Source organism: Lepisma saccharinum, chromosome 28, assembly GCF_977018435.1.
Source record: "Lepisma saccharinum chromosome 28, izLepSacc3.1, whole genome shotgun sequence".
NCBI classification, from domain to species: Eukaryota; Metazoa; Arthropoda; class Insecta; order Zygentoma; family Lepismatidae; genus Lepisma; species Lepisma saccharinum.
Genome location: NC_139256.1, coordinates 19,431,757 through 19,457,617, shown reverse-complemented (window position 1 = coordinate 19,457,617; position 25,861 = coordinate 19,431,757). Strand labels below are relative to the sequence as shown.

General features: G+C 38.3%; 1 protein-coding gene across 1 annotated transcript in view; it reads right to left on the bottom strand.

Annotated features, from left to right (window-relative positions):
• The window catches only part of Appl (amyloid-beta-like protein), a 289,430-nt gene that overhangs the window by 248,227 nt on the left and 15,342 nt on the right, over positions 1 to 25,861 (bottom strand). The window lies entirely within an intron of this gene.

Genomic DNA, 25,861 nt, shown 5'->3' with positions numbered 1-25,861 from the left:
TATATGACTAGAAAAACGGGACAAAGGTTCGAAATCACACGGCATTAGGCATACCTCTGTTGGCTCCCCGGCAACGCATGCATGCACTTATGACGAGTGCTGTTGTGGAGGGAAGGAAACAGCTTTCGTGCCTCTTATTCTAACGATTCGCTTTGGAAACGGTATGCTCGTCGAAAATGCACTATTGCAACGCAACTGCTAATTTAGAATTTTACCAAATATTGAGGAGAGATTATGCATCACTTTTTTAAATTTTAATGTGTTAACTTGCATTGAAATTGATTGAGTAAAAAGTATAACAAATATATTGTAATCAATTCCGTAGCATTATTTTATCTTCTAGTATATTCTACACTTATGCTCTATGAAGTTTTCAATATATGTAATTATTACACAACTCTCTGTTCTTGTATGGTGAAAGACAAGTTAAAGATCCCGATTGGTTATTTGAGTATTTGTGATTATGTAATTGATTAGTTGTATTATTGGTCTGTGTATGTTTGTATGTCAATTGTATTGGTTCTGTTTATATTTTTCTTTTTTGTGAATGCTTATCTGCCTCTGTTGAGGCAGTAATTAATTAAATAAATAAACTTATAAAATTAACCACAATTTCTGAAATGAATATCTCAGAGATCCACTGCAACATTTATAACTGGGAAGTAACTTAAAAAGTGAGCCATCTCGCCCAGATATACTCTATACTGCAGCACTTGCAATCTTTCTGTCCACAGTTATCTTTTTTTTTTTACATGAACGTCAACTGAAATGATCAGTCCCCTAAAGTCGCCTCGGAAGTGTAAAACCCAGTGTATTCTTGTAGGTTCACCTAGAATTTTGAGCAAAATAGATAAATCTAGCCTCCCTAGACTCGACGTAAATGATATTCATCTACCCTTCTCCACTACTGTTAAGAATCTGGGTGTGATACTCAACCACCATCTCACCTGGGCAGAGCAAGTTAACTCTGTATCTAGAAGAGCTTTCGGTGCATTGCATTCACTCTATCGGCTCAAAAACTTCCTCCCTGAACGCATAAAAATTAAACTGGTTCAGTCTCTTGTATTTCCCATTGTTGACTATTGCGACATTGCTTTCTTGGATGTCAATCACAAGCAAGCTACACGACTGCAACGGATTCAAAATGCCTGCATTCGTTTCGTTTTCGATCTAAAATATTCAGAGCATTTGACATCGTACTTTGCTAAGGTCGAGAGGCTAAAATTAAGCGATAAACGCAATTTTCATAAGTTAATTTTACTGTACAAAATCCTCCAAATAAAAGACCCGCAATATCTGTATAACCGATTTCAACATCTTTCCGACTTTCACAGCCGCAACACCAGATCGCGCGAAAGGCCTTTGCTGTTCATTCCACTCCACAAATCCAACTTTTATGCAAATTCTTTTACTGTTAACTCAGCAGGCCTTTGGAACAAGTTGCCACCTGAAATTCATGTCTCTTCCTCAATTGTGACGTTCAAAAAATTGTTAATGTTACACATATTATACAATGAAAATTAAATGTTTGATTTCCCTAATAATATTGCGGGTGCAGAGAATGATAGAAGGACGTAAGGCACAAAAATTATTTAGCGTAATAGTTAAGATGAATTATCGTCAAAGTATATCGTTTTGGACTGTGTTTTAAGTATGTGTAATATTGGACTGTGCTTAAGTAAGTGTAGTGTTATGTATTTGCTTGTACGTGTGTAAGGGCAAAAATATGTATGTGTGTGTGTGAGTGTGTGTGCCCGTATCTATAGGTTAGATTACCTTTCTTATATGTAACTTTTCTTTGTATTTTTTATTTCTCTGTAATTTTTATATTTTTTCTTTCTTTTTTTAAATCTTATCTGTACACAACTTTGTCTTCTTAGAGGTTGTTCTCTGCAAAATATAATGACGCCGTTGTTCTTTCCCCTATTTTTGCCTGATAATGGTGGTAGTGACGAGCTACGACTTCCTATTGGAAAGGGCCTTCGATACATGCCTTCAAGATGCCATCATGCTGGATGCCATTTCACGGTGCCGCAAGACACCAAGACGATGAAATTGGTTTAGTCGATGAAAAATGAGTCTTCCGAGATTCCTCTGAAGCTGGAGAACAAGAAAGGAACTACTACTGAGATCGATTTCTGAAGAAGTGTCCAACACTTTGTTATGTAGAAAAGACTCAACAGAATGGCCTACCTTACCATATCAGCATGTTACAATTAGTGAGACACCATTTCAGCTGTTTTCTTGCTTACCTGGAAAGAAGAAAATGCGAGTCAGTAAAAAATGAACACTTTTAATTAATTAATAAAAAATTTGGGACATAGTAACAGAACTACGACCGAAAGTTCTTCCCTAGTGAATTACTAAGTGGTTCTAGTGTACAGTGGGAAAGATGATAAATTGTATTTTGAATTCGCATTCTGTTATTTTACTTTTTGTGTGCTTTTAAGGAATGGAGAAGTTGTGACGTTGGAACAATAGTTGCCCTAAACTGCGTATCTGTTTTATTGTATTCTTAAACTTCGCAATCGCATTGAACAGGGCAAAGTGCAGGAACATGGTGAACAATTTTTCTACTTTTGAATGACTGCGTGAAAATGTTTGCGTGTGTCGCTATTTTGCACCCTTCAGAATGTACGAGGGGAAGTGCCCTTATCTAAAATATTTCCCTTAGAGATAAAGGGGTGCAAAAAGCCCCTTGAGAATGGTTAAAAGTTTAAAGTAGTAAAGGGACCTGCACACAACATATTAAAAAAGTATACACTAAAAATTTTCCTCACAGACTGGAAAATTTCCTCTTTTTTCGAAAAGTTAAACACGTTGGTTAGAACAGTCATCATCTGCTCAAAATGGATGACAAAAACAGTTTGGAAGGTTAAAAAGCTTGTCTGAGGAAAGTAAAATATGCACATTCGATAAAAATATGCAGAAGACTTAAAGAAATTACTATTGTCTTTGCCTTCAGCAGTAGAGTGGCAGCATAAATATTGGTAGATATTATGTGCATCTATTTTAAATATTTCTCTCTTACACCTTACCGTGTTTTTTGGGAATAGACTTGTAATGACGTTGATGCAAAGTTGTCAACTGCTCCGTCGGTGTTTTGTTTCAATTTCTGAACCTCGCATTGCGCAAAAAGTAAATGAGCAATGGACCATTTCCAGGGGGAAAAAAAGTATGCATCCCACTCTACCAGCCACGCACCAGTTGCGTTACCATGTCTATTGAAAAAACTTCACATCAGAATCAATGTTGGGGCTCACTCATCACAGACATTCCTCTGCATTTCCACACAATTGATGACCACTCGCAGGGCAGGCTGGGGACCACAAAGGTAGCCTCAGACAGACCAGGCACACGGCAGCATGTGACATAATGAGTCCCCCACCAGTCTTCTATTATGGAAAAAAAAAACAAAAAAAAACTGAACGAACCAACTTGGTACCAATACTCTTCGAGTGGTGCCGCTTCATTTCCCCATCCCTCTTCCTCTGGTTGAAGCATTATAACCATGAGTTCAATGAGGGAGCGAGCTTTCAGAGGGCAACTGTTTCGAGAGCCCATTCCAGGCTTTTCCCTCCCCTAACAGTTTGCGCCCGACTGACCAGGAAATGCGAGAGTTTATCAAACTGGAATTTGTTCTGGGTCGATTCCCACAGCGAACACAACGATCGATACCCAACGTCTCCTTGATGTGTGAGTTTGTCTGTGTGAGTGAGAGAGGGAAGAGTTCAAAATCAGGGTTCACAACGCTGCACACACGTCGCTAATACAATGATATCGCTGGAAAGCACTGTCGTCATTCTTTTTTTGTCCTGGGCCATTCTTCTCGTTTGCTACAAAGAGATGAAAGAAATACCAGTGATTTTTCAATCTTTCAATGACCATTTGTCTTGCGGGACGTTTATTTCCTCATCTCCGACAGGATACTCTCGTTTCACTGTTCAGCTGCGATACGCAATGTAGCAAGTTGATCTGAATTCCATTTTTCGTAACAGGAGTTGTGTATGTAGATTTAGACATTTTTATCGATAATTGAGACTATGAGGACGAATGGTTTTGATTGATTTAGTTTAATTTACTTCTCCTTTCTGTCACTTTTGGCTAATCGCGAATATAAGGATGGGTGGTGATAACTGAGATGAGGGGAACCACGACACATGAGTACCACACAGGATTATACTGGCTGCGAGTCCAGACGCCAAAGTCTCTGCAAAATGCAGTCCAGGGTGTACTACGTGGAAAGGAGATTGACGTTTGGGTGTCTTCGGAAAATGTCATCCCTTTACCCGGGGATGAATGATGATTACATGAAAGCAACGAAGAAACTAAGACTTATATGCAAGATACAGATCTAAAAACGCAGAGGATTATTCTTGTGAGTAGAGAGATTGACATTTGAGCACCTTCGAAACTGTCAATCCTTATTCTTATTTAGCACCGTTATTTCAGCACTGGCAATATATGATCACGTGATAAATTTCCCGTCGCAACACGTAATCAAATTAGCTTTCACTAACTTTGCATAAGGGCTGGTCCACTTTTGAGCGATATTCAAAGCATTTGAGTGGGTTTAAAATTTACGGAAATTTCTCATTACAACACTGTGCATCCAGCAGTTTACATAATTCTACTTCTCTGTAGGTAATATGTTTATTATTATGTTTGTTATTTAGCGTCGCTTTTCTGTCACTTTTTACTAATGGCGACGATGAGCGATGTGATGGAAGTACACAACCGCCAACCGGCCTCCTTGGCGGAGTAGTTACCACAGCGGGCTAGGACACCAGGGGTCTCGGGTTCGAATCTCGGCTTGGGCATGTGTGTTTGCGAGTGTCCTTTCATCAATTGCATCATATCATCAGTCATCCTCATCTACGCGATTAGTGAAAAGTGACAGAAAAGCGAAGTAAATTAAAACAAATCAATCAATGATGAAGTACCACTCACCAAGTCAAAGAACATCCTTCCAAGACCGGGATCCAAACCCGGGACCTCTACAGTCATAGCACGCTGGGGCTAAACACTCCGCCACGAAGTAGGCCGTAATTGCACGAGTGTTTTAAGATTTATATAAATATTGTTAATATGAAAGAAGTGGGCAATGAAAGCTAATCTTATATGTTATAGTACTACCATTTCATATTTCGGGAGGGGTTGAATCCCCAACCTCACCCCTTCCTCTCGGCACGCCCTTGCACCATGTGCAAAATACTGGCCTCCACTGATCTATGCATGACTAACAGAGTGGAGCATAGTGGAAACTGTGGCTTGCAGAAAAAATCACAGACTCCCCAAAAAAGAAAAACCATTGGACAGAAGACAGGGCTCGCTTGGGAAGGCCATTCTTTGCGTCCCGCCTCGATATCGTGAGAACTCTTAGCCAACAAGGCTCCATATTTCATGAGCTACGAGTCAGCTCAGGCGGCATGGCACTGCCTGCGTGCTGCGTCATCGATTTTGTCTGCTGCAACCGGGGTAGGATGACTTGGAACCGCCATTACGGGCATTAAGTATATTTTTTCACCTCCGTTAAACTACCACCTGTGAAACTGATGCGTGGCGTGCGAATGTGCCATGACAGGGCCCCTTCTGTTTTCCGAATGTAGACCTCAGATGTTATCGTGCAATAACCTACTTGCAATTCGGTTCCAGGAATTTGTACTGTAGTAACAAGCGTCCAAAGGATAAGAGGACTTTTTTGCATGAAATATAACCTCTCGAGAAATTTAACGATCCTGTGGGACCTGCTATTCCAGGTGTACCCAAGCCCGGATGTAGGGAGTAAAGGGGGGGGCGGCTTCGGGCCTGGGCCTCCATGGGAAAGTTCCTTGAAAAGAGGCTACCTAGTGGTATAAAACATAACTAACCACCTCTTATAACTTGGCCTGGAAGTTATACCTGAAATAAAAGAGCCCCAGAAAATCTATTCACCGATTTTTGTTCCAATATATTCTGTTTATTACTAGAGAATATTAGATTTCATTTTGCTACTGTTTTAGGTTACAAAAAAATGCTTTATTATAATTTTTAAATTTCGTGCAAGAACCAACAACAGGATGAAGTTGATTTGATTTGGTTTTAATTTAGCGTCGCTTGAGGGTTGATCAAATTGCTAAAGGGATACTCGCAAAAATCACGCCCAGGTCGTGATTCGAACACAGGACCACTCCCATGGAGGTCGGCAATAGGACGAAGTAGGAATGGAATTTGCACACACTGCTGATAATTATTTGCAACATAGAACAAATTAATGTATGTCGGTGATTTTCTGCAAGTAAGAGTATTAAATTTGTGCGTGGAGTCAGCTTACATTAATAATATCTAGTAAAATAACTTTTGGCCTCCCTGATGGCGCAGTGGTAGCGTCGTCGCCTTGTAATCAAGGGGTCCCGGGTTCGATACCCGGTGGAGGCATATAGTGGTTCGGACCCCACTTCAAAATGTAGGTCCAGACCCGATTAACCTTACTGTGCATAAAGTGGACTCAAAACTCCAACTCAATCAAACTATCAGTTTTATAAGTTTTACTTGTCACGTTCTATTGAACTGTTACCTTTTTAGCTCAACACCCTCTGTATTGTTTCCACGCCGCTACACTTAACTCAAAATATATCCATGCCCGTTATAAATTATTCATGTCACCATGATATACATGTATACTAAAGGAATGCAATATATGTCAGTCAGCATTAGAAAATGTTGCAATCTCAATGCGAATATTATATTGTTACTTTCTTCTTGCAGTCTTGTTTCTTTTTCGAAACCATGCTGTGAACTCAAAATCCCGCGAGCATGCCACAGAACGCAAAAGTCTGCTCCCTCCACCATTAAATAGGACAGCAGCCCACAATAAATCCTTCAGTGTAACAGTATCTGGGGAATGGAATGCAATGCCAACTTCGTTCACATCCATCATGTCAAATGACAGGTTCAAATTAAAGCTCGAGGTATATATGCTAGGGTAAGCCTGCGGGGAGAACTTTATGTAAAAGCAGCGAATATACTAGCACATTTACGTTCATCCCTCATTTCTTGCATATTTTCCTTAATTTATCTTGTGATATGTAGTGATCTCTACATTTTTGATCTTGTACTGTTCTGTTGTTTCGTTCATGTCTTCATAGTCATTTGTTGTCTTGTGATCTTCGTAATTTAAAAACCAGTTGAAATAGGTCTTCTTCAATAAAGGCGATCTTCATGTCCACACAGTATTAGAATAATTAAATCAAGACGACTTAGGAGGGCAGGATATGTGGCACGAATGGGAGAGGAAAGAAGAGTTTACATGATTCTTGTTAGGAAATCTGTTGGTAAGAAACAGGAAGGCCAAGACGAAGATGGAGGGATAACGTTGAGATGGTCCTAAAGGAAATCGATAAGGATGGAAAAGATTGGATTGATCTTGCCCAGGAACAGATGGAAGGCTTGTGTTGCTGCAGCCATAAACCTTTGGGTTTAAGAAGGCTAGAGAGTTACTTAGGAATAAAGGCGATCATTACTATGACGCATCACATTTGTTTTTACTTGTCAAGGGTTACTCAATATTCAATGAACGATGAACCGAACAAATTATAAAAAACACCAATATTTTAACTCGCCTGGAGACTTTGTACAACTCTACTTTCGCGGGGAAAGGTAAGAAGATACTGCATAAATGCTGCAATAAAAAAACTAAAACTTCCGAATTATTTTTTTAGTACGAGTGGTTATGGGTTCGATCCCACGTTACTAAGAAAACTACTATTGAACCAGCATTTTGAAGACAATTGAGGAACTGTCGGAAAAGAGTGAGGATCTCGTCAAGAAAGTCAAGAAACATCAGTGATATGATGGCCATGTAATGAATGAGGTTATTTTACGTCGCTTTTCTGCCTCTTTTGACACATCGCGACGATGGGGATGAATGGTGTTACGATGAGATGGTTGAAGGCACACACACCAACGTCAAAACAAAATGTTCAGACGCCAAAGCCTCGTTAGTCTGCAAGAATTCTGTCCAGATGATAGTACGTGGAAGTAAGGTTGACACTTGGGTGTGCTTAAAAAATAAAAAAACAAGGAATGAATGAGTGGATTTATTTTACTTAACGTTTCTGTCACTTTTGGCTAATTGCGAAGATGAGGGTGAATGAATGGTTATAAGATGAAATAGATGAAGGGACAATCACATTATGCAAATCCCATACTGGCCATGGGTCCACACGGCACATCCTTGGTAGTCTGCAAAATGAAGTCCAAGGTGTATCACGTGGCAGTGTTGTTGACATTTGGGTGTCTCTAGAAAGGATCACGGTTCATCAACTACGAAGGCGTAAAACTGAGTTGAAATAAAATAGTGAGCTCTTAATTCGAACTCCAATGGGACAAGAAAAACATTCGAATTAACAAAAACATTGATTATTAATGAAAATTTTAAGGGGAATAAACATCTGTTCGAATTACCGAATAATTCGAATTAAAAAGAGTACACTGTCTATACACCACTTCAAAGGAACCTATGCTCTACATTCACAGTATATTAAGATTTGATCAACCAGGAATCCATCAAGGCGTTATCAATTCATAGAATTTACAATCTGAACGAAATATATGGACGGAATAATTTGGATTAGGTAAACGTAGAAACGTCAAAAACTTGTTTTCTCCAACATGTAAAAAAGAACTTAGGAGTACTGACTTAGAAGAAATGTATGAATAACTCACGAAGCAATTGCAAAATCGTAAGATGTGCTTAATTAATGTTGCATACGCTAGTTTTACCACCATCCCGCTAATGCAAGCATTCCGGTGGAGAGTGCGAACTCGCAACAAATGTTTCTGACAACTGTAAGACTTGTTGCTTTGTTGATTTGCAGAAACCACGATGAGCAGAGCTCTAGCCACAATATCCACTGCGCCCCTAAAATTACAAACTCACTTTTTCAACAGTGGGGGCTTCCTTAATAATTTTTTGGTGTTCAAATTTCAATGTGAAAATGAAAATCAGCATTTACTAAATTAATTTAACATTTATGGTCTGACGAAGCTATAAGATTTTTATTAGTTGCCGTGGTTGGCAACAAGCATGGTTTTGTCAATAAGCATAGACATATAATATAACTGACCGACTCCACTGACCTCCGTGGTGTCAAATACCGACCTGAGAATGGGGGTTGTTTGTGAGCGTCCCTTCATCAACTTCATCATACCATCACCCATTCTCATCTTTGCGATTAACCAAAAGTGGTAGAAAAGCGAAGTAAAATAAGCCTAATCAATTAACATAATAGAACCATTACTCTTTATGTTCATGATATAAAATTTCATTTCAAGGGCACATATTAAGTAACTTATAAATTTAGAAGGGTATTAAAGTACATCATTTGGGATCGGGGCACTGACTAATTTACCGGGTCGCGATCTCACAGGTTGGGAACCACTGGCGTGGTGGGTTAAAGCTATTAACTTGTAATTACGAGACACCAGGTTCAACTCCCGGGAGGACGCGTTTTGGTGACCAGCATCACACTTTGAACTGTGGTTGAAGCAGTTCCGAATGTCACATGTGTGAACGAAATAAACAAACTTCACCGAACCACTTGCTTTTCCTGCCGATTCAAATGCTTTACTATCCCTGCGGTATAGATGAAAGGATGAGCACTGGAAGAATGAGAATAGTACTTATAACAGGAAAGTTGTTCCGAGTACAACGTGGAAGCAAGATCAACACACACACTACTTCATACCAGTCTTGACCTTTTACCACAGCATGCCCCTCTCTTCCTTAAGACATCTTTCAAGGAATTCAAGGCTGGTCCTTGCCTACATATCCCGTGCGAGAGAACAATGTGTTGACGTCATTCACAGACGGTCATGCATAATTCAAAAGACGTACCATTTCCAAAATCCACTGAGATAATGCATCCTGTGCTTGGGACGTTCAAGACACACAATGTACTTTTATCCGCTCTTATCCGAGTAATATCCTTCAGATTTAGTGCGTGTTCATGTGCGAAGCACATGCTGTTTACTCTAAAGTAAACACAGTAAAAAGGTAAAGTTTCCCGTGCATATAACACCGTGCCATGAAAGCACATTTAGAGGCTGTGGGGGTAGGGCGCCACACATTCTCGATCTAGTTCACTTTGGAGGTGATGTGATCAGCACCACGCTCCGGCCGCCTTTACCCCTCCCCCCCCCCCCAAGGAACTCATTGATTTGAGGCTTGGTGATCCCCTTTATGTGGTGACAAAGCTGGAAAAATTCCTACCTTAGATCACCCATCCCGGAAATCGAACCCAGATCTCCCGCGTGGCAGACAGACCCACCGCAACTCCCCAAAGTAGACACGGTGCAGGTCAAAAGGTAAAGTTCCCCCTGTGCATGAGGCCCACTGATGAGAGGCTGAGTGAATCACAGAGCCTCTTGTACAGGGATTTTCAGAATCAACGCTGTATTTGCGTTGAAAACATCGCATCTACATCGATGTATTTCGTTCCAATCTTGATTTTTTAAATTTATTTTACTTCGCCATTTGTGCCACTTTTGGCTAATTTGCGAAGATGGAGATGAGTGAGGACATGATGAAATTGATGAATGGACACTCACAAACATCCATGCCCCGGCCAGGATTCGAACCCAGGACCCATGGCGTTGTAGGTTCCCATATTCATACACGATCGATGAACTAATAGTGGCTGCTCCAAATGTGTTGATGTAATGGATGGGGGGGGGGTGTAGAACCAGTCCGTCGACCTCCCATGAAAATTGGCACTGTGCATTTAAGTTACAAAAAAAACAACTTACTTTTATTGTTAATAATAGACACATATAGTAAGTTACTTAGTATTCGAACAGAATAACTTAAGGTAAAAACTGTTAGAGCGAAAAAAAAATAATGTATGTAATGTAACCAGATTATGTTTATATTCTACCATTCAAAACAAACAATAAATAGTTCCATAGTTTCGAAAAATCAAATAAATTAGAGTTATAATTAAATAACTATGCATTTCAGTATACTAAATGTAAGAAATGAAAAAGTAAACAGTAGTGCTGGAAATTCACTCACCTGGTGGTACAAGTAGGAAGTCTCCCCAAGAATATGATGATAATAGTAATAGGAATAAATTTGATTTGTTTTTATTGGACTATAATAGTTCTTCTTGTAATCAATCATATTGACATTATTGTATTTCTAATATTAAAGTTTTAGCAATGGACTGACCCCCACCCACAACAAAAATTTCTGGGGACACCCATGGTTGATGTAGCTAGTTTTGGGCTAAATTTAACCATTTCTCTTCGTTTCTACTAAGTATATTAATCCACAACGTATATTTTAATTTTTTGCGACTAGAAGCTATTTTAAAGTGATCGATGCATCCATGCACCCTCGTGTATTGCTTCAGTGTATTCCACAAAAGTATGAACACGACATTGATAACTTCAACAAAGTCTGCAGAATTTGATATACATACAAACAATGGGCTTTTATCATATAGTAAATAACCACATCGCCTCGATTTTTTTAGATAGGAAGTGCGTGCTTTTTGTGTTCAGCATTTTGTTATGGTCAACGTAATATCGAATAACTCGCCCCACTGCACTAACCGATCAATATTTCGATAACCATAACATTCCGTCCATTCTGCATGCAGCCCAGGCCACTCGACATCAGAGGTAAATATATACACACACGAGCACACATGAACGTATACCGGCACCTTCTCTCCATACGTGAAAATGAAAACTATATACGATCATATAATTTCAATAGTTCTTGTGATTAACTTTGCATCAACACCGTTTGTCACCACACTGATATGATAACTAATAATTGCTTAGATCAAGGGCATTTCAGGGCACTCAAGCCCGGTATCACAACCCCCCCTCCTTTTTGGTATTATCCTTTGCGATCAAGTCAATCTAGCATTAATAACTTTATATCTCTACTCTATCATAAAAAAGATGGAACGAAGAGAACCTTTAATCCCAAAATAAGCTTTACATGGTATTTAGGTGTCTATTAAGTGTGTTTATCACAAGTGTCCCACCCACTTATTAAGATAGACCACTTAATGCAGAGATAGGTTAATCAGGGCTGGACCTACAGTTTAAAGTGGGATCCCAACCACTGTGCAATATACCTCCATCCTTTGTAGGCTAATCTGAATGGCGAAAATAATTAGAAGAAAGAGACAGGTTTCGACCGGGATTCGAGTGCATGACTTCTGGCTTCGCAGCAGAGAGAACTGCGCATGCGCATAAACACCTCACAAGTATTTGTGTGTCAATTTGTTGAAAATGTTTGACACTACAGTACAATACATTTACAAGGCATAACATCCACTGAATTTGGTTACCTATTTCATCGACTAGTCATTTTATGATAAACTGATTATTTTGAAGACACAAAAGCGAGAAAGAATAATAGGAAAAGGTTGCGGTAATTATCACACATGCTTAACTACACTAAGGACCTAAAGGATTAAATGTATTTTGTATTATTTATTTGGTTTTTCTGCCTGTCTAGGCTAATCGCGATGCCAATGAATGATGAAAAGCCCATGCGGATGGCAGGAGTCGACCCCAGAGCCTGCAAGGTTGTCATGGGCGCTCAGTTTCCGCCTAAAGGCTACAGTGCACGCGAATAAAACTGTAAAATAAGTTCCAAACAATTTACAGACATTCCCAATATCTTACAGCAGTGGTTCTCAACCTTCGTGAAATCCTGACCTGGTAAATTATTTTTCTTTTCAAGTCGATTTCTCCAACCCTTATGATTTTACTCGGAAATAACTTTCTGTTACTTTAAATATACCTTTGAAATTAAATAAAATACTTAGAAAAATATATTTGGACCTAAAAGGGATGACGTGACAGGTGAGTAGAAAAGGTTACATAATTTAGAACTGCATAATATGTATACATGTCCAGTATCATTACAATAATGAAATCAAGAAGACTTAGGTGGGTAGGCCATGCGGCACAAATGAGAGAGGTGAGAAAAGTTTACAGGATTCTTGTTGGGAAACCTGATGGTACGAGATCTGTAGGAAGGCCAAGACAAAGATGGAGGGATAACGTTCAGATGAACCTAAAGGAAATCGGTAAGGATGGAAAAGATTGGATTGATCTTGCCCAGGATAGGGACACATGGAAGGCTTGTGTTGCTGCAGCCATAAATCTTCGGGTTTAACAAGGTAAGAGTTAGTTAGTTACATTGAAATTAAATATTAATACATAAATTATGGCATAGAGAGTAATAATTCGATTATGTCTACGCTTATTGCTAATGAGAATTGATGTGCAAACTAAAATCATAAATTTCAGAACCTCTCACGATTGGGTAGAATTGATGCCAGGGGGCGGCGCTTGAGAAACACTGTCTAACTGGAACCAAACTAAACTGACATACAATCGACCCTTCTCCTCAGAAGGTATGGATGAGAATCCATAGCTCAAGGAACAGCAGCCTCTGAGAAGCCTCGTCTCGTATTCAATGAGTATAAAAGCCAGCCGACCTCATCCCACCTGCCTTAGGGGGGCAAATGCTTCCTTCACCACACCCTACGCTATATGTATTCACACCGAAGTGCTGAGGACACGCGAAGAGTTTTTATTGTAAAAGGTGTTAGCATTAATGTCGGCAGATGTTTAAAGGATGAAGTTTACAAATGACGATGGTGTCACGGCATATTCTTTGTGAACAACGGCACTGGTCGTCGAAATTAATCGAATTAAGTAAGTACATTAGAGGCAGGAGGAACAGTTTGTGTCCGGCCAGACGCGAGGACCCCAAACTTCTCCTCCCCAACGATCATTTTTTTTGTTTTTATAAGTCCACTTTATGCTCAGATAGGATAATCGGGACTGGACACAGTTTAAAGTGCAATCCGAACAACTAAGGGCTAAGTAACACCCCGGGTGTCGAACCAGAGGTTGAATAACGAGGCTTTACAAACTTGTAGGTTTTTCTTTTAATGAATTGCTTTATTTTACTTCGCTTCATGTGCTAATTTTGGCTAATTTTGCGAAGATGAGGATGAGTGATAAGATGAAACTGATGAATGAACAGTCACAAACATCCATGCCCAGGCCAGGATTCGAACCCGGGACACCCTGGCGTCGTAGCGCGATGTGCTAACCACTCTGCACAAACTTCTAGGCATCCGGTAACATAATACAATTATCACAATGTTGATCAACACTGGCAGTCACTTCGATGATGAGCCGCTCATTGTGTAATAACACCTTGAGGGTAAGAAAAGAATTTCAGTGCCTGAGGTAAAAGTTCTGGCAGTAAAGTGGCATTCTTTCCACAGTTCCATAGTATCCCTACAAAATACGCAGAAAAGAAACAAAACAAATTTACCCCATACTAACATTCTACGCGTATTTGTTCATAATGTTCGTTTGTATAAATGTATATTAGCTAACAGAAATTTGGAAAATACATGCTCAGACAATGATTGTGTTCACGATAATATTATAGAAATCTTGAGTTCAATTATTCTGAACAATCCATCATATTCCTTAACATTTGAAGGTGTGTTACAATAATTCATTTACTTTATAATTATCATTTTAATTCATGGATTGATTGGTTTAAATTTTTTGGGTACCTCGGCAAGCATGGTCATTTTGTAAGTACACTGGAAAAATTCCCTTATCTAAAACCCTTGCCTTGAAATTTTTTTGAAGAAAAAGAAGAGGGGTTTAAAGAGCTCCTTGAGAAAAGTTTAAAATGCAAGTTGTAAAGGGTCCGTATAGGACAAACACAACACACTAAAAAATATAAGGAAGTCTAAAAACTACGTCAGAAACCGTGTAAAAGGCCGGCTCTTTTCAAAAACTAGAAACATTTTTGAAAACATTATCATCATATGCACTCTTGATTACTTTAGGGATATAGGGACTTGTTAGACACCCTGTATACAAGGAACATAATGGTGGTGATGGATGGATGGACGAAACGCAAAACTAATGCCCATGAGTTGCCAGAACCTCGTTTCCCCACGTTTGCATGGGGTAGCAACAACTGTGCTCATGCCATGGCTGCAATTTTCATTACTGAAGGGGAAAATAAATAAGCATCATTCCAACCTCGTGCAACGCACAGAAACGCGACAAATTTGAGTTCCACGCCGCATAGCACAATGAACTTCCTTTTAAATATCCATGAGCCATTAGCACCACCCGAGAAAGATGGACGGCTCAAATAAGGCGTCTCCGAACCAGAATGCACGAGAGGATGGCAGGGCGGGCGGCGTCTTGCCCCAGTGCGACAGGAGAGTTCGATCACCTCCCTGGTCTTTCCACATGATTCATCTGCCTTGCGTGACCGAAGGAAGGAAAAGCATCTTCCAACGCAGTGAAGGGACACGCTACGTCCGCAAAATAAGAACTCAATATCAACAAAGGCCTGTACGTAAAAGATGGCCAATATATTTCAGACGAGCGAGCCAACCTTTGTGTATATACAGAGCAATTCCAGAGGTACCAGACTGACACTTCGGAAGCAGATTTATTTGTATTTTATTTGTTTTTTTATATGTATGATTCATGAAGCATGTCATGAAATAAATAATAACCTAGGAAATTTACAAGTAGTAGCCAAATTTCTTCAAATCTAAGGAAAATTAGAACAGAATTTCTAATCAATCAATATAATTTACGAGTACCCATACGGCCAACACGTAACGTAAAGCTCTCTCGCAATACCACTACAAGGCTCTCCCTTCTACAACGGTCTCTTTACTACAGCCCTTAACATTCATGTAACAAACTGCCTCCAAATATCGACATTTTATTGCCAGAACACAGTTTCCAAAAATCACTAATGTACAGTGTAACTTATTTTTTTACTGTGCCATTCTGTATTGTTTTCTTTTTTGTTGTTGTTTTGTTCAAATCTGTTGTGCTATCTTTTATTGCTTTTCTTCCCCTGTTGCAACAGTTTTAGCATAAAATGGTATTTCAGTCCTGTAACTAAAACTTTCAGTAAATAAATAAATTTGAAGGTGAACAGACTGACACAATTGACAACCTATGAATATAATAAAACATTAAAATTCTGACCAAGGCAGGGTGCTAAAGGATGGAAACGTTACGTTTTTAGTGTATATTTTTATACAATAATTTTTGCCTTGGTCAGCATTTTAATGTTTCATTAACATGGAAACAAGGCTAAACAGTGTTACTATGAATCTAGATTTACTGAATCAAAGTTAGTGGAATAATACCTGATGAAGTAATTTCTTGGACATTTTTTTTCGAGTTTAGAAACACGTGTTTTCGTAATCTAAAGAGTAAACTGTACAGAACATTCGCTGATATATATTTTTTAACCATCAAGGTTGACATTTTTCTGACTTTGCTCTATAGTAAATGTTGCATACGGCATAAATATTATGCAAACACTATCATTTCGCAATGGCTGACTATAGGCTGAAATTGAACGTAATGGTTAATGGATAGTTTTCCTCTTGTGAGAATTTGTATTAGACTGCATTTATGGAGGGGGGCACTAAATTTACAATCTCCTAAGAATGTACTCTCATTTACTTTTAAGGGTCATACGAAGAATCCAAAAGTGTGTTTATAAAGGGTTTTCTAATAAGAATGATATGATTTTGAAATGAACTGGCAACTATGCTTCAAATGTTATAACTGTCACTAGTTGTCATTTGTGTTTAGTATACTGTGACAATTTATCATGGATAAATACACGCTTCAAGAACGTTTGGTCATTATCCAAAAATTTTATGAAAATAGTCGTTCTATTGAACTTGAAACGGATCATAATTTTGGGGAAAAATTATCTTCTCAGATGAAGCTTATTTTTGGTTAAGTGGGTATGTTAACAAACAAAATTGTCGTCTTTCGTGTGAAAACAATCCGCAAGAGACTCACGAGAAGCCCTTGCATCCGCAAAAGATTACTGTATGGTGTGGTTTATGGACGGTATGGTGGCATCATCGGACCATTTTTTTCCAAAACGAGGTAGGAGATGCAGTTACAGTGAGTGACTAGTGAGCGGTACCGATTGATGTTAACAGATTTTTTTAGGCCAAATTTTGATGAAATTGGTTTGGAGAACATGTGGTTCCAACAATACGGTGCCACATGTCACACTGCTAATGCCACTATCGACGTATTGCAAGAACAATTTGGTGAAAGGATAATTTCAAGAAATGCAACTGTTAGTTGGCCTCCAAGAAGTTGTGATTTAACTCCTTCAGATTGCTTTTTGTGGGGTTATTTGAAATCTATAGTCTATGCAAACAGACCACGAAGCCTTGATGCATTAAGATTGAACATCGAACGCTGCATTCGTGACATTAGGCCCGAGTTATTGCACAAATCATCGAAAATTGGGTTCATCGAATTCACTCGTGTGCACGAAGTAGAGGTGGACACTTATATGATGTGTTATTCAAAACAATGTAATAAACTATGCTTCAAAATAATATAAAAAGTTTGGTTGTATCTGAAATAAGTTTTTTATTTTATTTCATTTCAAAATCATATAGTTCTTATTGGAAAACCCTATATAAACGAGTGTTTTGTCGATGAAAAGCAACTGCAAGTTTTAGACAGCTTAACTGTCCCTTTTGACACTTCAAAATGATCTGAAGTGAGAAATCGATTCTTCCAGGAGTTTTACGGCAAGACTTTACACACATTTTTTTTACCAATAAAACCTATAAAGGTTGGGATTGCTTGCAGGGGCAAGCGCTGCAAGTGGATAATTTTGTGACCACGATACCTGTCAGTAGAGCATTTCAGATTAAATTTTGATAGCAGCAAGATACATTCGAAGATCACTCTTGTAAACATTTAAATAACCACTTTAAGTCAATTGGTTAAATAATTTAAATTATTGCAGATGAAAAACTGTTTTGTCCTGTCTTGATAGGGCTGACAGAATATTTATAACTAGCGTTCCTGCTGATACAAACATTTGACCAAAACAGACATGTTTCGCATTTTCCACCCCAACTTGATCAAACTTGGGAAAATAAACTTAACGCAGTTTATGATCACATGTTTATTAAATGTGGTATATCATTGTTCTAAACACAAGCAACTCGCGAATTAAATCAATTATATATAATGTAGTGTGTTATTATTACTACTAAATTGTATCGTTGGTCTGGTTTAACCACAATTGCGTTTCTAGCCTTTTTCGTGATCTCTCTTTAATTTGTATGATGCAACAATAACTACATCACATTCTCATTCTGAAACATGACCACGTCATTCCAACATTATTCAACGTGTTTTATAGGGTGACTACACCCAAAGTTACCCTCACTTCTGGGTTATGTGTTCTATATATTGCAATTGACCCCCTTGATGACCAGTTCTAATGGAAAATACACATTGATATAGGGATATTGTCTATAATGGTCGTGAATGTCCTTTATTGTTGCCATGGAAATTTGCAAATCTGATCTCCATGCAATCACTCGCTCAGATAGCTTATCAATTCACGAAGTCCGCACCTCACACCTGAGGATAATGAACAAAACGTGTTTTTTTTTTTTTTTTTACAAAAAAAATGCTATATCAATTTCATTATTTTATGCCTTGTATATAAGATAACGTCAAGTACCTTCTAAAACGCTGCACAAGCTTTCCACGATTTAATACTGTGATAGAAAAAAATCCTATCATGTCTGAACCTGCAACATGATGCAAGCATTACACTACCGTCGCGCACATTACTCTTTTCTCCAATTTAGACACTTGGAAGACACTAAGTACACAAGACTTATTGGCAGAGTACACGCGAACCCTGTGCATGCATATGGATTCATATCTACTTATCTTATCTCTAATATATGCACAAACAAGCACTTCAACTTCAAATCCTTGGGTGGGATGATGGCAGCAAAGGAAGACCACCCTAACTATAATCTGATCAGCAGTCCATCAAAACCAACTCTTCGTTCAGGTAATGAACAACAAATATCCAAGCCAAAACCAAACGTGACTTCATTACTACGCACCAACACTATTCTGGATATTATCCAGTTCACAGACCACCATCTTATAACCCGTATCTAGCTCATACCTGCTTCTTACGTTCAGATTTACTTGAAATTTCTTTCTAATAACAATATTAGCAGATAAAACATCAATTAAGTTAAACTACCATTCAGGAAATAAGTATAAATATCCTTCATTTGGACAAATGTAAAATTATCCGTATTTGGCCACTCCGATAACCACTATACTTGTAGAACGAACAAAAGTGATACATTGATTAATTGAAATATTTTTTGGTGCGTCAACATTTGGGTAATTTGCCCCAGCCCCTTATCATAACTAAAATCGATACATGCAATAATGTCTCTGAAGACTCCTTACCCATATTAAAAGCCTGGGCACTCAGCACGTACATGGACAAAACACGACCCTACAGGGGATTGTACCGGTCGTAGGTTCAGACGCCAGAGCCTCGTTGGCCAGCAAGTCTGTTGATACGTGGAAGTGAGATTGACTTTCGGCTTCCTTCTCACAGGGCCATCCTTACACCCCCAACAAATTATACAAAAAATAAAATGCGCCAACGAAATAGGAAAGGACTACATGTATAGCAACATCTTTTGCTCTTTTTCGGCAATGGGGCCGACACGAAGACAATTCGTGTTACCTTATCGAAATTCAAGTAACGGAAAAACAACACCCAACAATGGCCCAAAAAAAAAAAGCCCGACTGTTCACATCTTGCAGTCACGGTTCTGGGCAACTCATTAGAATCACAAATTTACGACTGCTCAATATCGTGAGGATAAAAAAAAAACTGCGAGCAGAAACGAAGAGCGCCTTGGAAACCACATCCACCTCGCCATGTGTTCCACACACAGCAGGCGAGGAGGTATGTCATAAAAACCACGCACCGAACACGCTGCTTCCTGCCCGTGCACGAACCAGACCACGCACTTGGAAATGCGAATTGTGAGAAAACAGAAACGCACCTGCTTCCAATATGCCTCAGAGGCATGCAGTTTGTTTCGGTTCTGGTTATCTTCAAATATACAAGTTAAATAGCCATAAGTCATGATTTCAATTATCTTCATGCTGCCAACACGCTACGATTGGCTTTTGTTTCTCCCTTTAACAAGAGTAAAAGTATAAACGCTATAATGATTGAAACAGCTTCTCAAAACTATAAGCAGTGTCTTGCTTCCACTCCACGTTGTACAGCAGTATACTGATAAAAATAATTTAATTTCTACCAAAACATTACATATAATTAGGGACGAAGTTTTCGTTTTATTTTTCAATACATTTCGATGTTATTTTTTGCGGTTTAGGGCAAAATTCGGTGACATTTTGACATGCATTTAACAAGGGGTCCCGGGTTCGATCCCAATGGAGGCACATAGTGGTTCGGATCCCACTTTAAACTGTAGGTCCAGTACTGACTAGCCTTACTGTGCATAAAGTGGACTTAAAACACCAACTCAACAACTCAATTCTATATGCTCAAGATTTTCGCAATGTTTTAGTTCTTGAAAATTGAGATAAAGTTTAGTTTTAATTAAGTTTTAGTTAAATCTCACCTTTCTGAGAAATAAGCAAATTTCCTTGCATCTCATCGGCCACTAAATATACAACACTTAACCGCCAAACTGCAATACAATGAAGTGAGACAATCTCTTTTGATTGAAATTTCACCAGCAACGCTAGAAATAAAAATAACAGAACTCATAGCGCTTCAGGTAACTGTCTTTGAACAGAAGAAGAGTTATCCCGAATTTATATTGCATATTTCGCGTTGTAAAATCCGGAGTTATTCTTTAAAAATTGCATAATTCGCTTTATTTCGCAATTCCGAAAATTTGCCTCTTTGATCTACCCAAATAAATTTTAAACACTTTATTGTGCTTTGCTCAACTTTTCGTTGTTACCATTAAAACACGTTGATTGATTGGCTTTATTTAACTTCGCCTTTTGTGTCACTTTTGGCTAATTTGCGAAGATGGAGATGACTGATGACATGATTAAATTGATGGAGACACAAACACCCATGACCAGGCCGGGATACGAACCCGGGACCCCTGGCGTCGTAGCGCGATGAGATAAACACTCCGCCACGGGGGCCGGCTAAAACGAAAACTTCATGTCCCTACGTATAACATATTCACTTCATACAAATACTTTCTCTACATGTGTGTGCGTGTTGCTACGTAAAGTTTTTGTCAAACCAGTTTTTACATAACACGTTAAGAAAAACACATGTCCACATACCATTTAGTTATGTAATTCATAACCACTTAGTGTGACAATGTTGCACCCTCGCGCCTGCTTTTGTGTGGAATCAATTCTCATACACAATTTCGCCGAAGTGCTACACTGTAGTACTGACCTCATGCAATAACTACAGTAACACTCCACGTTCTTAATATTTTATAATTACTTTTAGTATTTGGAATGCACTGGTTGTAGCATACACAACAGCAAGAAAGTTGGAACTTGGTTTGGGTATTTTCTTCACTGGATGAAGGCTAGGAGATTCGGAAAACTAAACCATACTAAAATCAACTAAACACTTCAATTTCCAAGACAACTTGCTGCAAAATGAAAAAAATAAATACTTTCACACTTTCGGCTTCAACCAAATAGTTCAATAGCACTATAAACCCCACGCTGCGGGGTATATTGTGATATTGAGAAAGCTTTACCAGTTCCGCAATTTCTTCAATATCTCTGATGGTGTAAGCTCTCGAATAAACATGCTTTACTTCACACACAATACAAAATTTGTATGCAAAATTCATTCCTCAGCACTTGCATCTTGGATTTTACATAAGAAATTATAGTGGTTAGAAATTAATATTTAAAGCAACGTATTTACTCAGGATGTTTAAAAAAAACAGGGAAAAGGATCCGCTACTTACTTACTCACTCACTCTCACTCGTTGGGTCAACTCAATCCCAAACCCCGCATTTACTTCCATTAATACTTTTCATCCATTCAGAATATGAATGACAAGTACTTCATAGTTCTATGCAATCAGTTTATTAATAATACTCTAGTCTATTAAAAATTCTAGAATCTTACATTTTATGTGTGTGAATGTCACACATAACGTTGGAATGCCTAGCTATTCAAACTGAAAGGGAGGCTGCATAACAATTATATAACGTTGTCCGTCACACTTAATACACCCTATATATCTTACATAATTGCAAATTAGAAATAAATGAACATTTATTTATGTAAAAATGGTTTGCTACAGGTTGATAAGGGGACCAAATGCTTAATCCTGTCCTACCACTTGCCCCTCGCTGGTGTTATCGCTACTGTAAAACATGGGGATATAGAAAGGAAGAAAGCATTAATCTCCCCTCCAAGTTAGTTTGAATGCCACACATTGCTGGTAAAAGATTCATTTATCGTACTCAAAATAGGTATAAAAATGATTTAGAACATTCCATGTGTTCGACGAAAGCGAGTGGCGTATACAAATGCCTAAGTGTAGTGTATGGTTATTCAGTTGGAAAAACGCTTCAAGGGCTGGGCTATACTCTTCTCCTATGGTCCCTTTATAACTGTTGGTTGAAATTTTTTTTGCAAACATTTCCACTGCGTAAGAGAAGCAAGCCTGTCGCAACCATGTTGTATATTCATCTGCCGAATTATCCAACAGAACAATAGCAGTCGGAAAACCAGTTCTTAGCTAACTTGCAGTATTCCTTGAACTAGAAAGTGTTCAAAATTTAACATCAGTTACATATGAATGTACGAGATACACGTTCACTTCAGTTGAGTATAAATACACCATTCCGGAATTAATGTCGCTTTAGTATGACACTGGGATTTGGATTCGACATGATGTGCAATCTGAATATTTCATAAATTCGCCCTTTACGTAAACACACTCAAATGTTAATAAACAATTATGATAAAATGAGCGAAACAATCAAGAATTCATTTTTACAAATTGAGTCAGATGTAACCGTTAAGGTAATTGAAATGTCAATGACAAATATTTAATAGTAGCAAATTTGTCGTATCACAATATTCATTCATTCTGTTTTCCGCAACGTCGATTCAAGAATTGAAACAGAAAGCACGAATATGCAGAAACACCTTCTGCTTTACCAGCACAAGTGAAATTACATCCATAAAAACTTATTTTAATAACTTCCTTGTCTGGTGTACAGTACTGGAAAGAAATACTTCCCCTATAATACTACTTGTATTAAGGCTTTGTGGGGGAAGTAATTTCTTCCATGACTGTACACGAAAAAGCATACTAAACAAGAGGAAGAAAAACAAGTTTTGTTTCACATTAATAATTTAGTAGAGCTAACCACCAAGACTGTAAGTATCAAATTCTAAATCGTTTCATTTAAATAACACGAGCATGTTCAACCTAATTTGCAAGACAATGACAGAACAAATTAACTTCAAAATCAACAAAAAAAAAATGCTTCAGGCAGAAATTTAGTCATAAAATACAAAATGTTTTTGTTTATAAAAAAGTGACAGGTGTTCTGAAACAGATAATTATTCAAAGCAAGCTCAGAAGGTAAATGTGTCTGAAAAGAAACCAGCAGAAACAAAACTGGATCAGAAACATACCCGAGGACACAATGGACTTATTTAAAGACAAATATGTCACTTGCTTCATACTATGAAGAAAGGTCCATTTGTGTGTGTTTGACAACACGTGGCTGATACATTTAATCATATACATCATAATAACCTCCTTCACAAACTCCTTACAATAAGATTTTCCAACTAAATAATAATTTAATCGAAAATTATATGAAACTGTTATGAGATTTACACACACAACATTTGAATTAGGGGGGAAAGTAAGAGATTCCCCCCTCCTTGTAAATTCCTCCCCAGCCAGAGAAAGTCAGCTTCCTCATTCACTTTGAGAATGTATATTATCCTTATTTTCTTGTTATACGATTATTCACCAAAGAACTGCAATGTTACAAGGTAATACCATTAAGGTGACAATTGCCTTTATCAGAGCTGCATAATTTGTAGTTTTTAAAAATCGACTGCGGTTATATACATTTCAATGATAAAACAATTCCAATTGGCTTCTGTTAGATAAATCGCGAAGCTACACAATAAATTACACTAGAAATGAATTTACAGCTCTGATTTGAAAGAAGTGCCATTTTTCAATCGTGCTGGTTTACATCCGACGAAAAGAATCGTATATATATATAAAAAAAAAAACATTCGCATTGTCGTCAAAGTCTCTACTTTTTCCTATTATCTCGAGCAAGTAGTCATTTAATTTATTTCATAATTTAATGAAATAAAAATGAATTAAAATTTATTTACACTTCTGGGGTAAATGCCCATTTTAATGTTTTTACAATTTTATTTATGAAAAATATTTTTGCACGATGCTTTATCAATTTTCTCATCATTCTACAAAATTTTACTATTTAATTATCCACGTGCTATATTCGACAAAATATTTTATTTTATTCACGATCCAGAATGGTAATTATCGTAAAAGAACGGAAAACAAAATGTCTCGATAATGTCGCAATAAATGGTTGCTATAGGTTAAGGGTGAAAAGTAGGGCCAATCGAATCCAGAACCTTCGGCTCGTTAAACTTGTACCCACGGGACCACCAAAACGCATGTAAAGCTTCGATGAGCTTTTTTGTTTGTAAATGGCAGGCTAGTGCGCGCTGGTACCACCACACACAGTCCAGTCCCAAACTCAGTTTCCCAAGCCGTGTCCTTTCCTTGTCAGTTGAAAATTGCTTGTAAATGTAAGGACAAGGCACTTTACACATTTTTTATCGGACTATGGTAACCATTCCGCCAGAGAGGTCGGCGTCTTCGATACGCATAGAGGCACTTCACTGATGGAAGGCAAGAGAGTGATATGTGTGTGTCGCGCAGAAACGAGTCGGACATTCTGATTTCTTTTATCCAAGTCCAAAATGAAACTGGCACTTACAGCAACAAAAGCATTGAGTTCAACGGAGTAAAAAGAAAAACAGTTGGATGGTCGTAATTATTCTGTGATCAATATACTGGTTGAATATTTCATCTTTTAAGAGTGCACAAAGCAAAAAAAATTATGAAACATACAAATAGAATGTTACAATTAAAATTGTGGCTAAGTGAACCCAGGATGTGACTCGTCAGAGAATATCTGGAATCCCAGCAACAAAACAACCCAACAAATAATGATATTTTCCACCGTGATTTCGGTCACTCCCAGTTTGCACAGCGGACAGAAGTTCACTTCCTGTCACATTTTCAACCATGAGAGCTGCCATTCGTACTCGCACTCCTGCATGATCAATACAGTCACAACAACGGAAGCGAGAGCCTGACCTTTGCCAGATATCGGAAGCATTATCGACTTTAATGACGTTATTCACGGGTTTAAAAGCTTGCACTATCCCGTAGTTATCCGCCGTCGAGCGTTAAGTGTTAATTAGAACTCTGATGAAGGAAGAAAACTCCATAACAGCTCGGCAAATTACAAATTTTGAAAGGGAGACCCGTCAAACTGAAAGTTCAATCCACTTCCAAATTTTAAAAAAAGAAAAGCTACGTTGCGTGGAAAGAATATTGCAAACCTTCGACTTCTTACCGGCTTAGAAACGAATGACATACCTCGTTCATTTAGAATGTTCAGGGAACTACGCGGATACAGAGGTCGTAAGTATTCACTCGGATGTTCCACGATTTGATGCCCGAGTGTCCCTCTCGAGGTTTCAGATATCGACAGGCACTATACTGAACGCAACTCCAACTGGCGGCTGGGAAACAGCGAATCAGCGATCAGTTGAATTTTCTTCGACTGAAATCGGGCATTTTCGAGTCCCAAGGTACCGAACGTTGTTCGCGGGACGAAA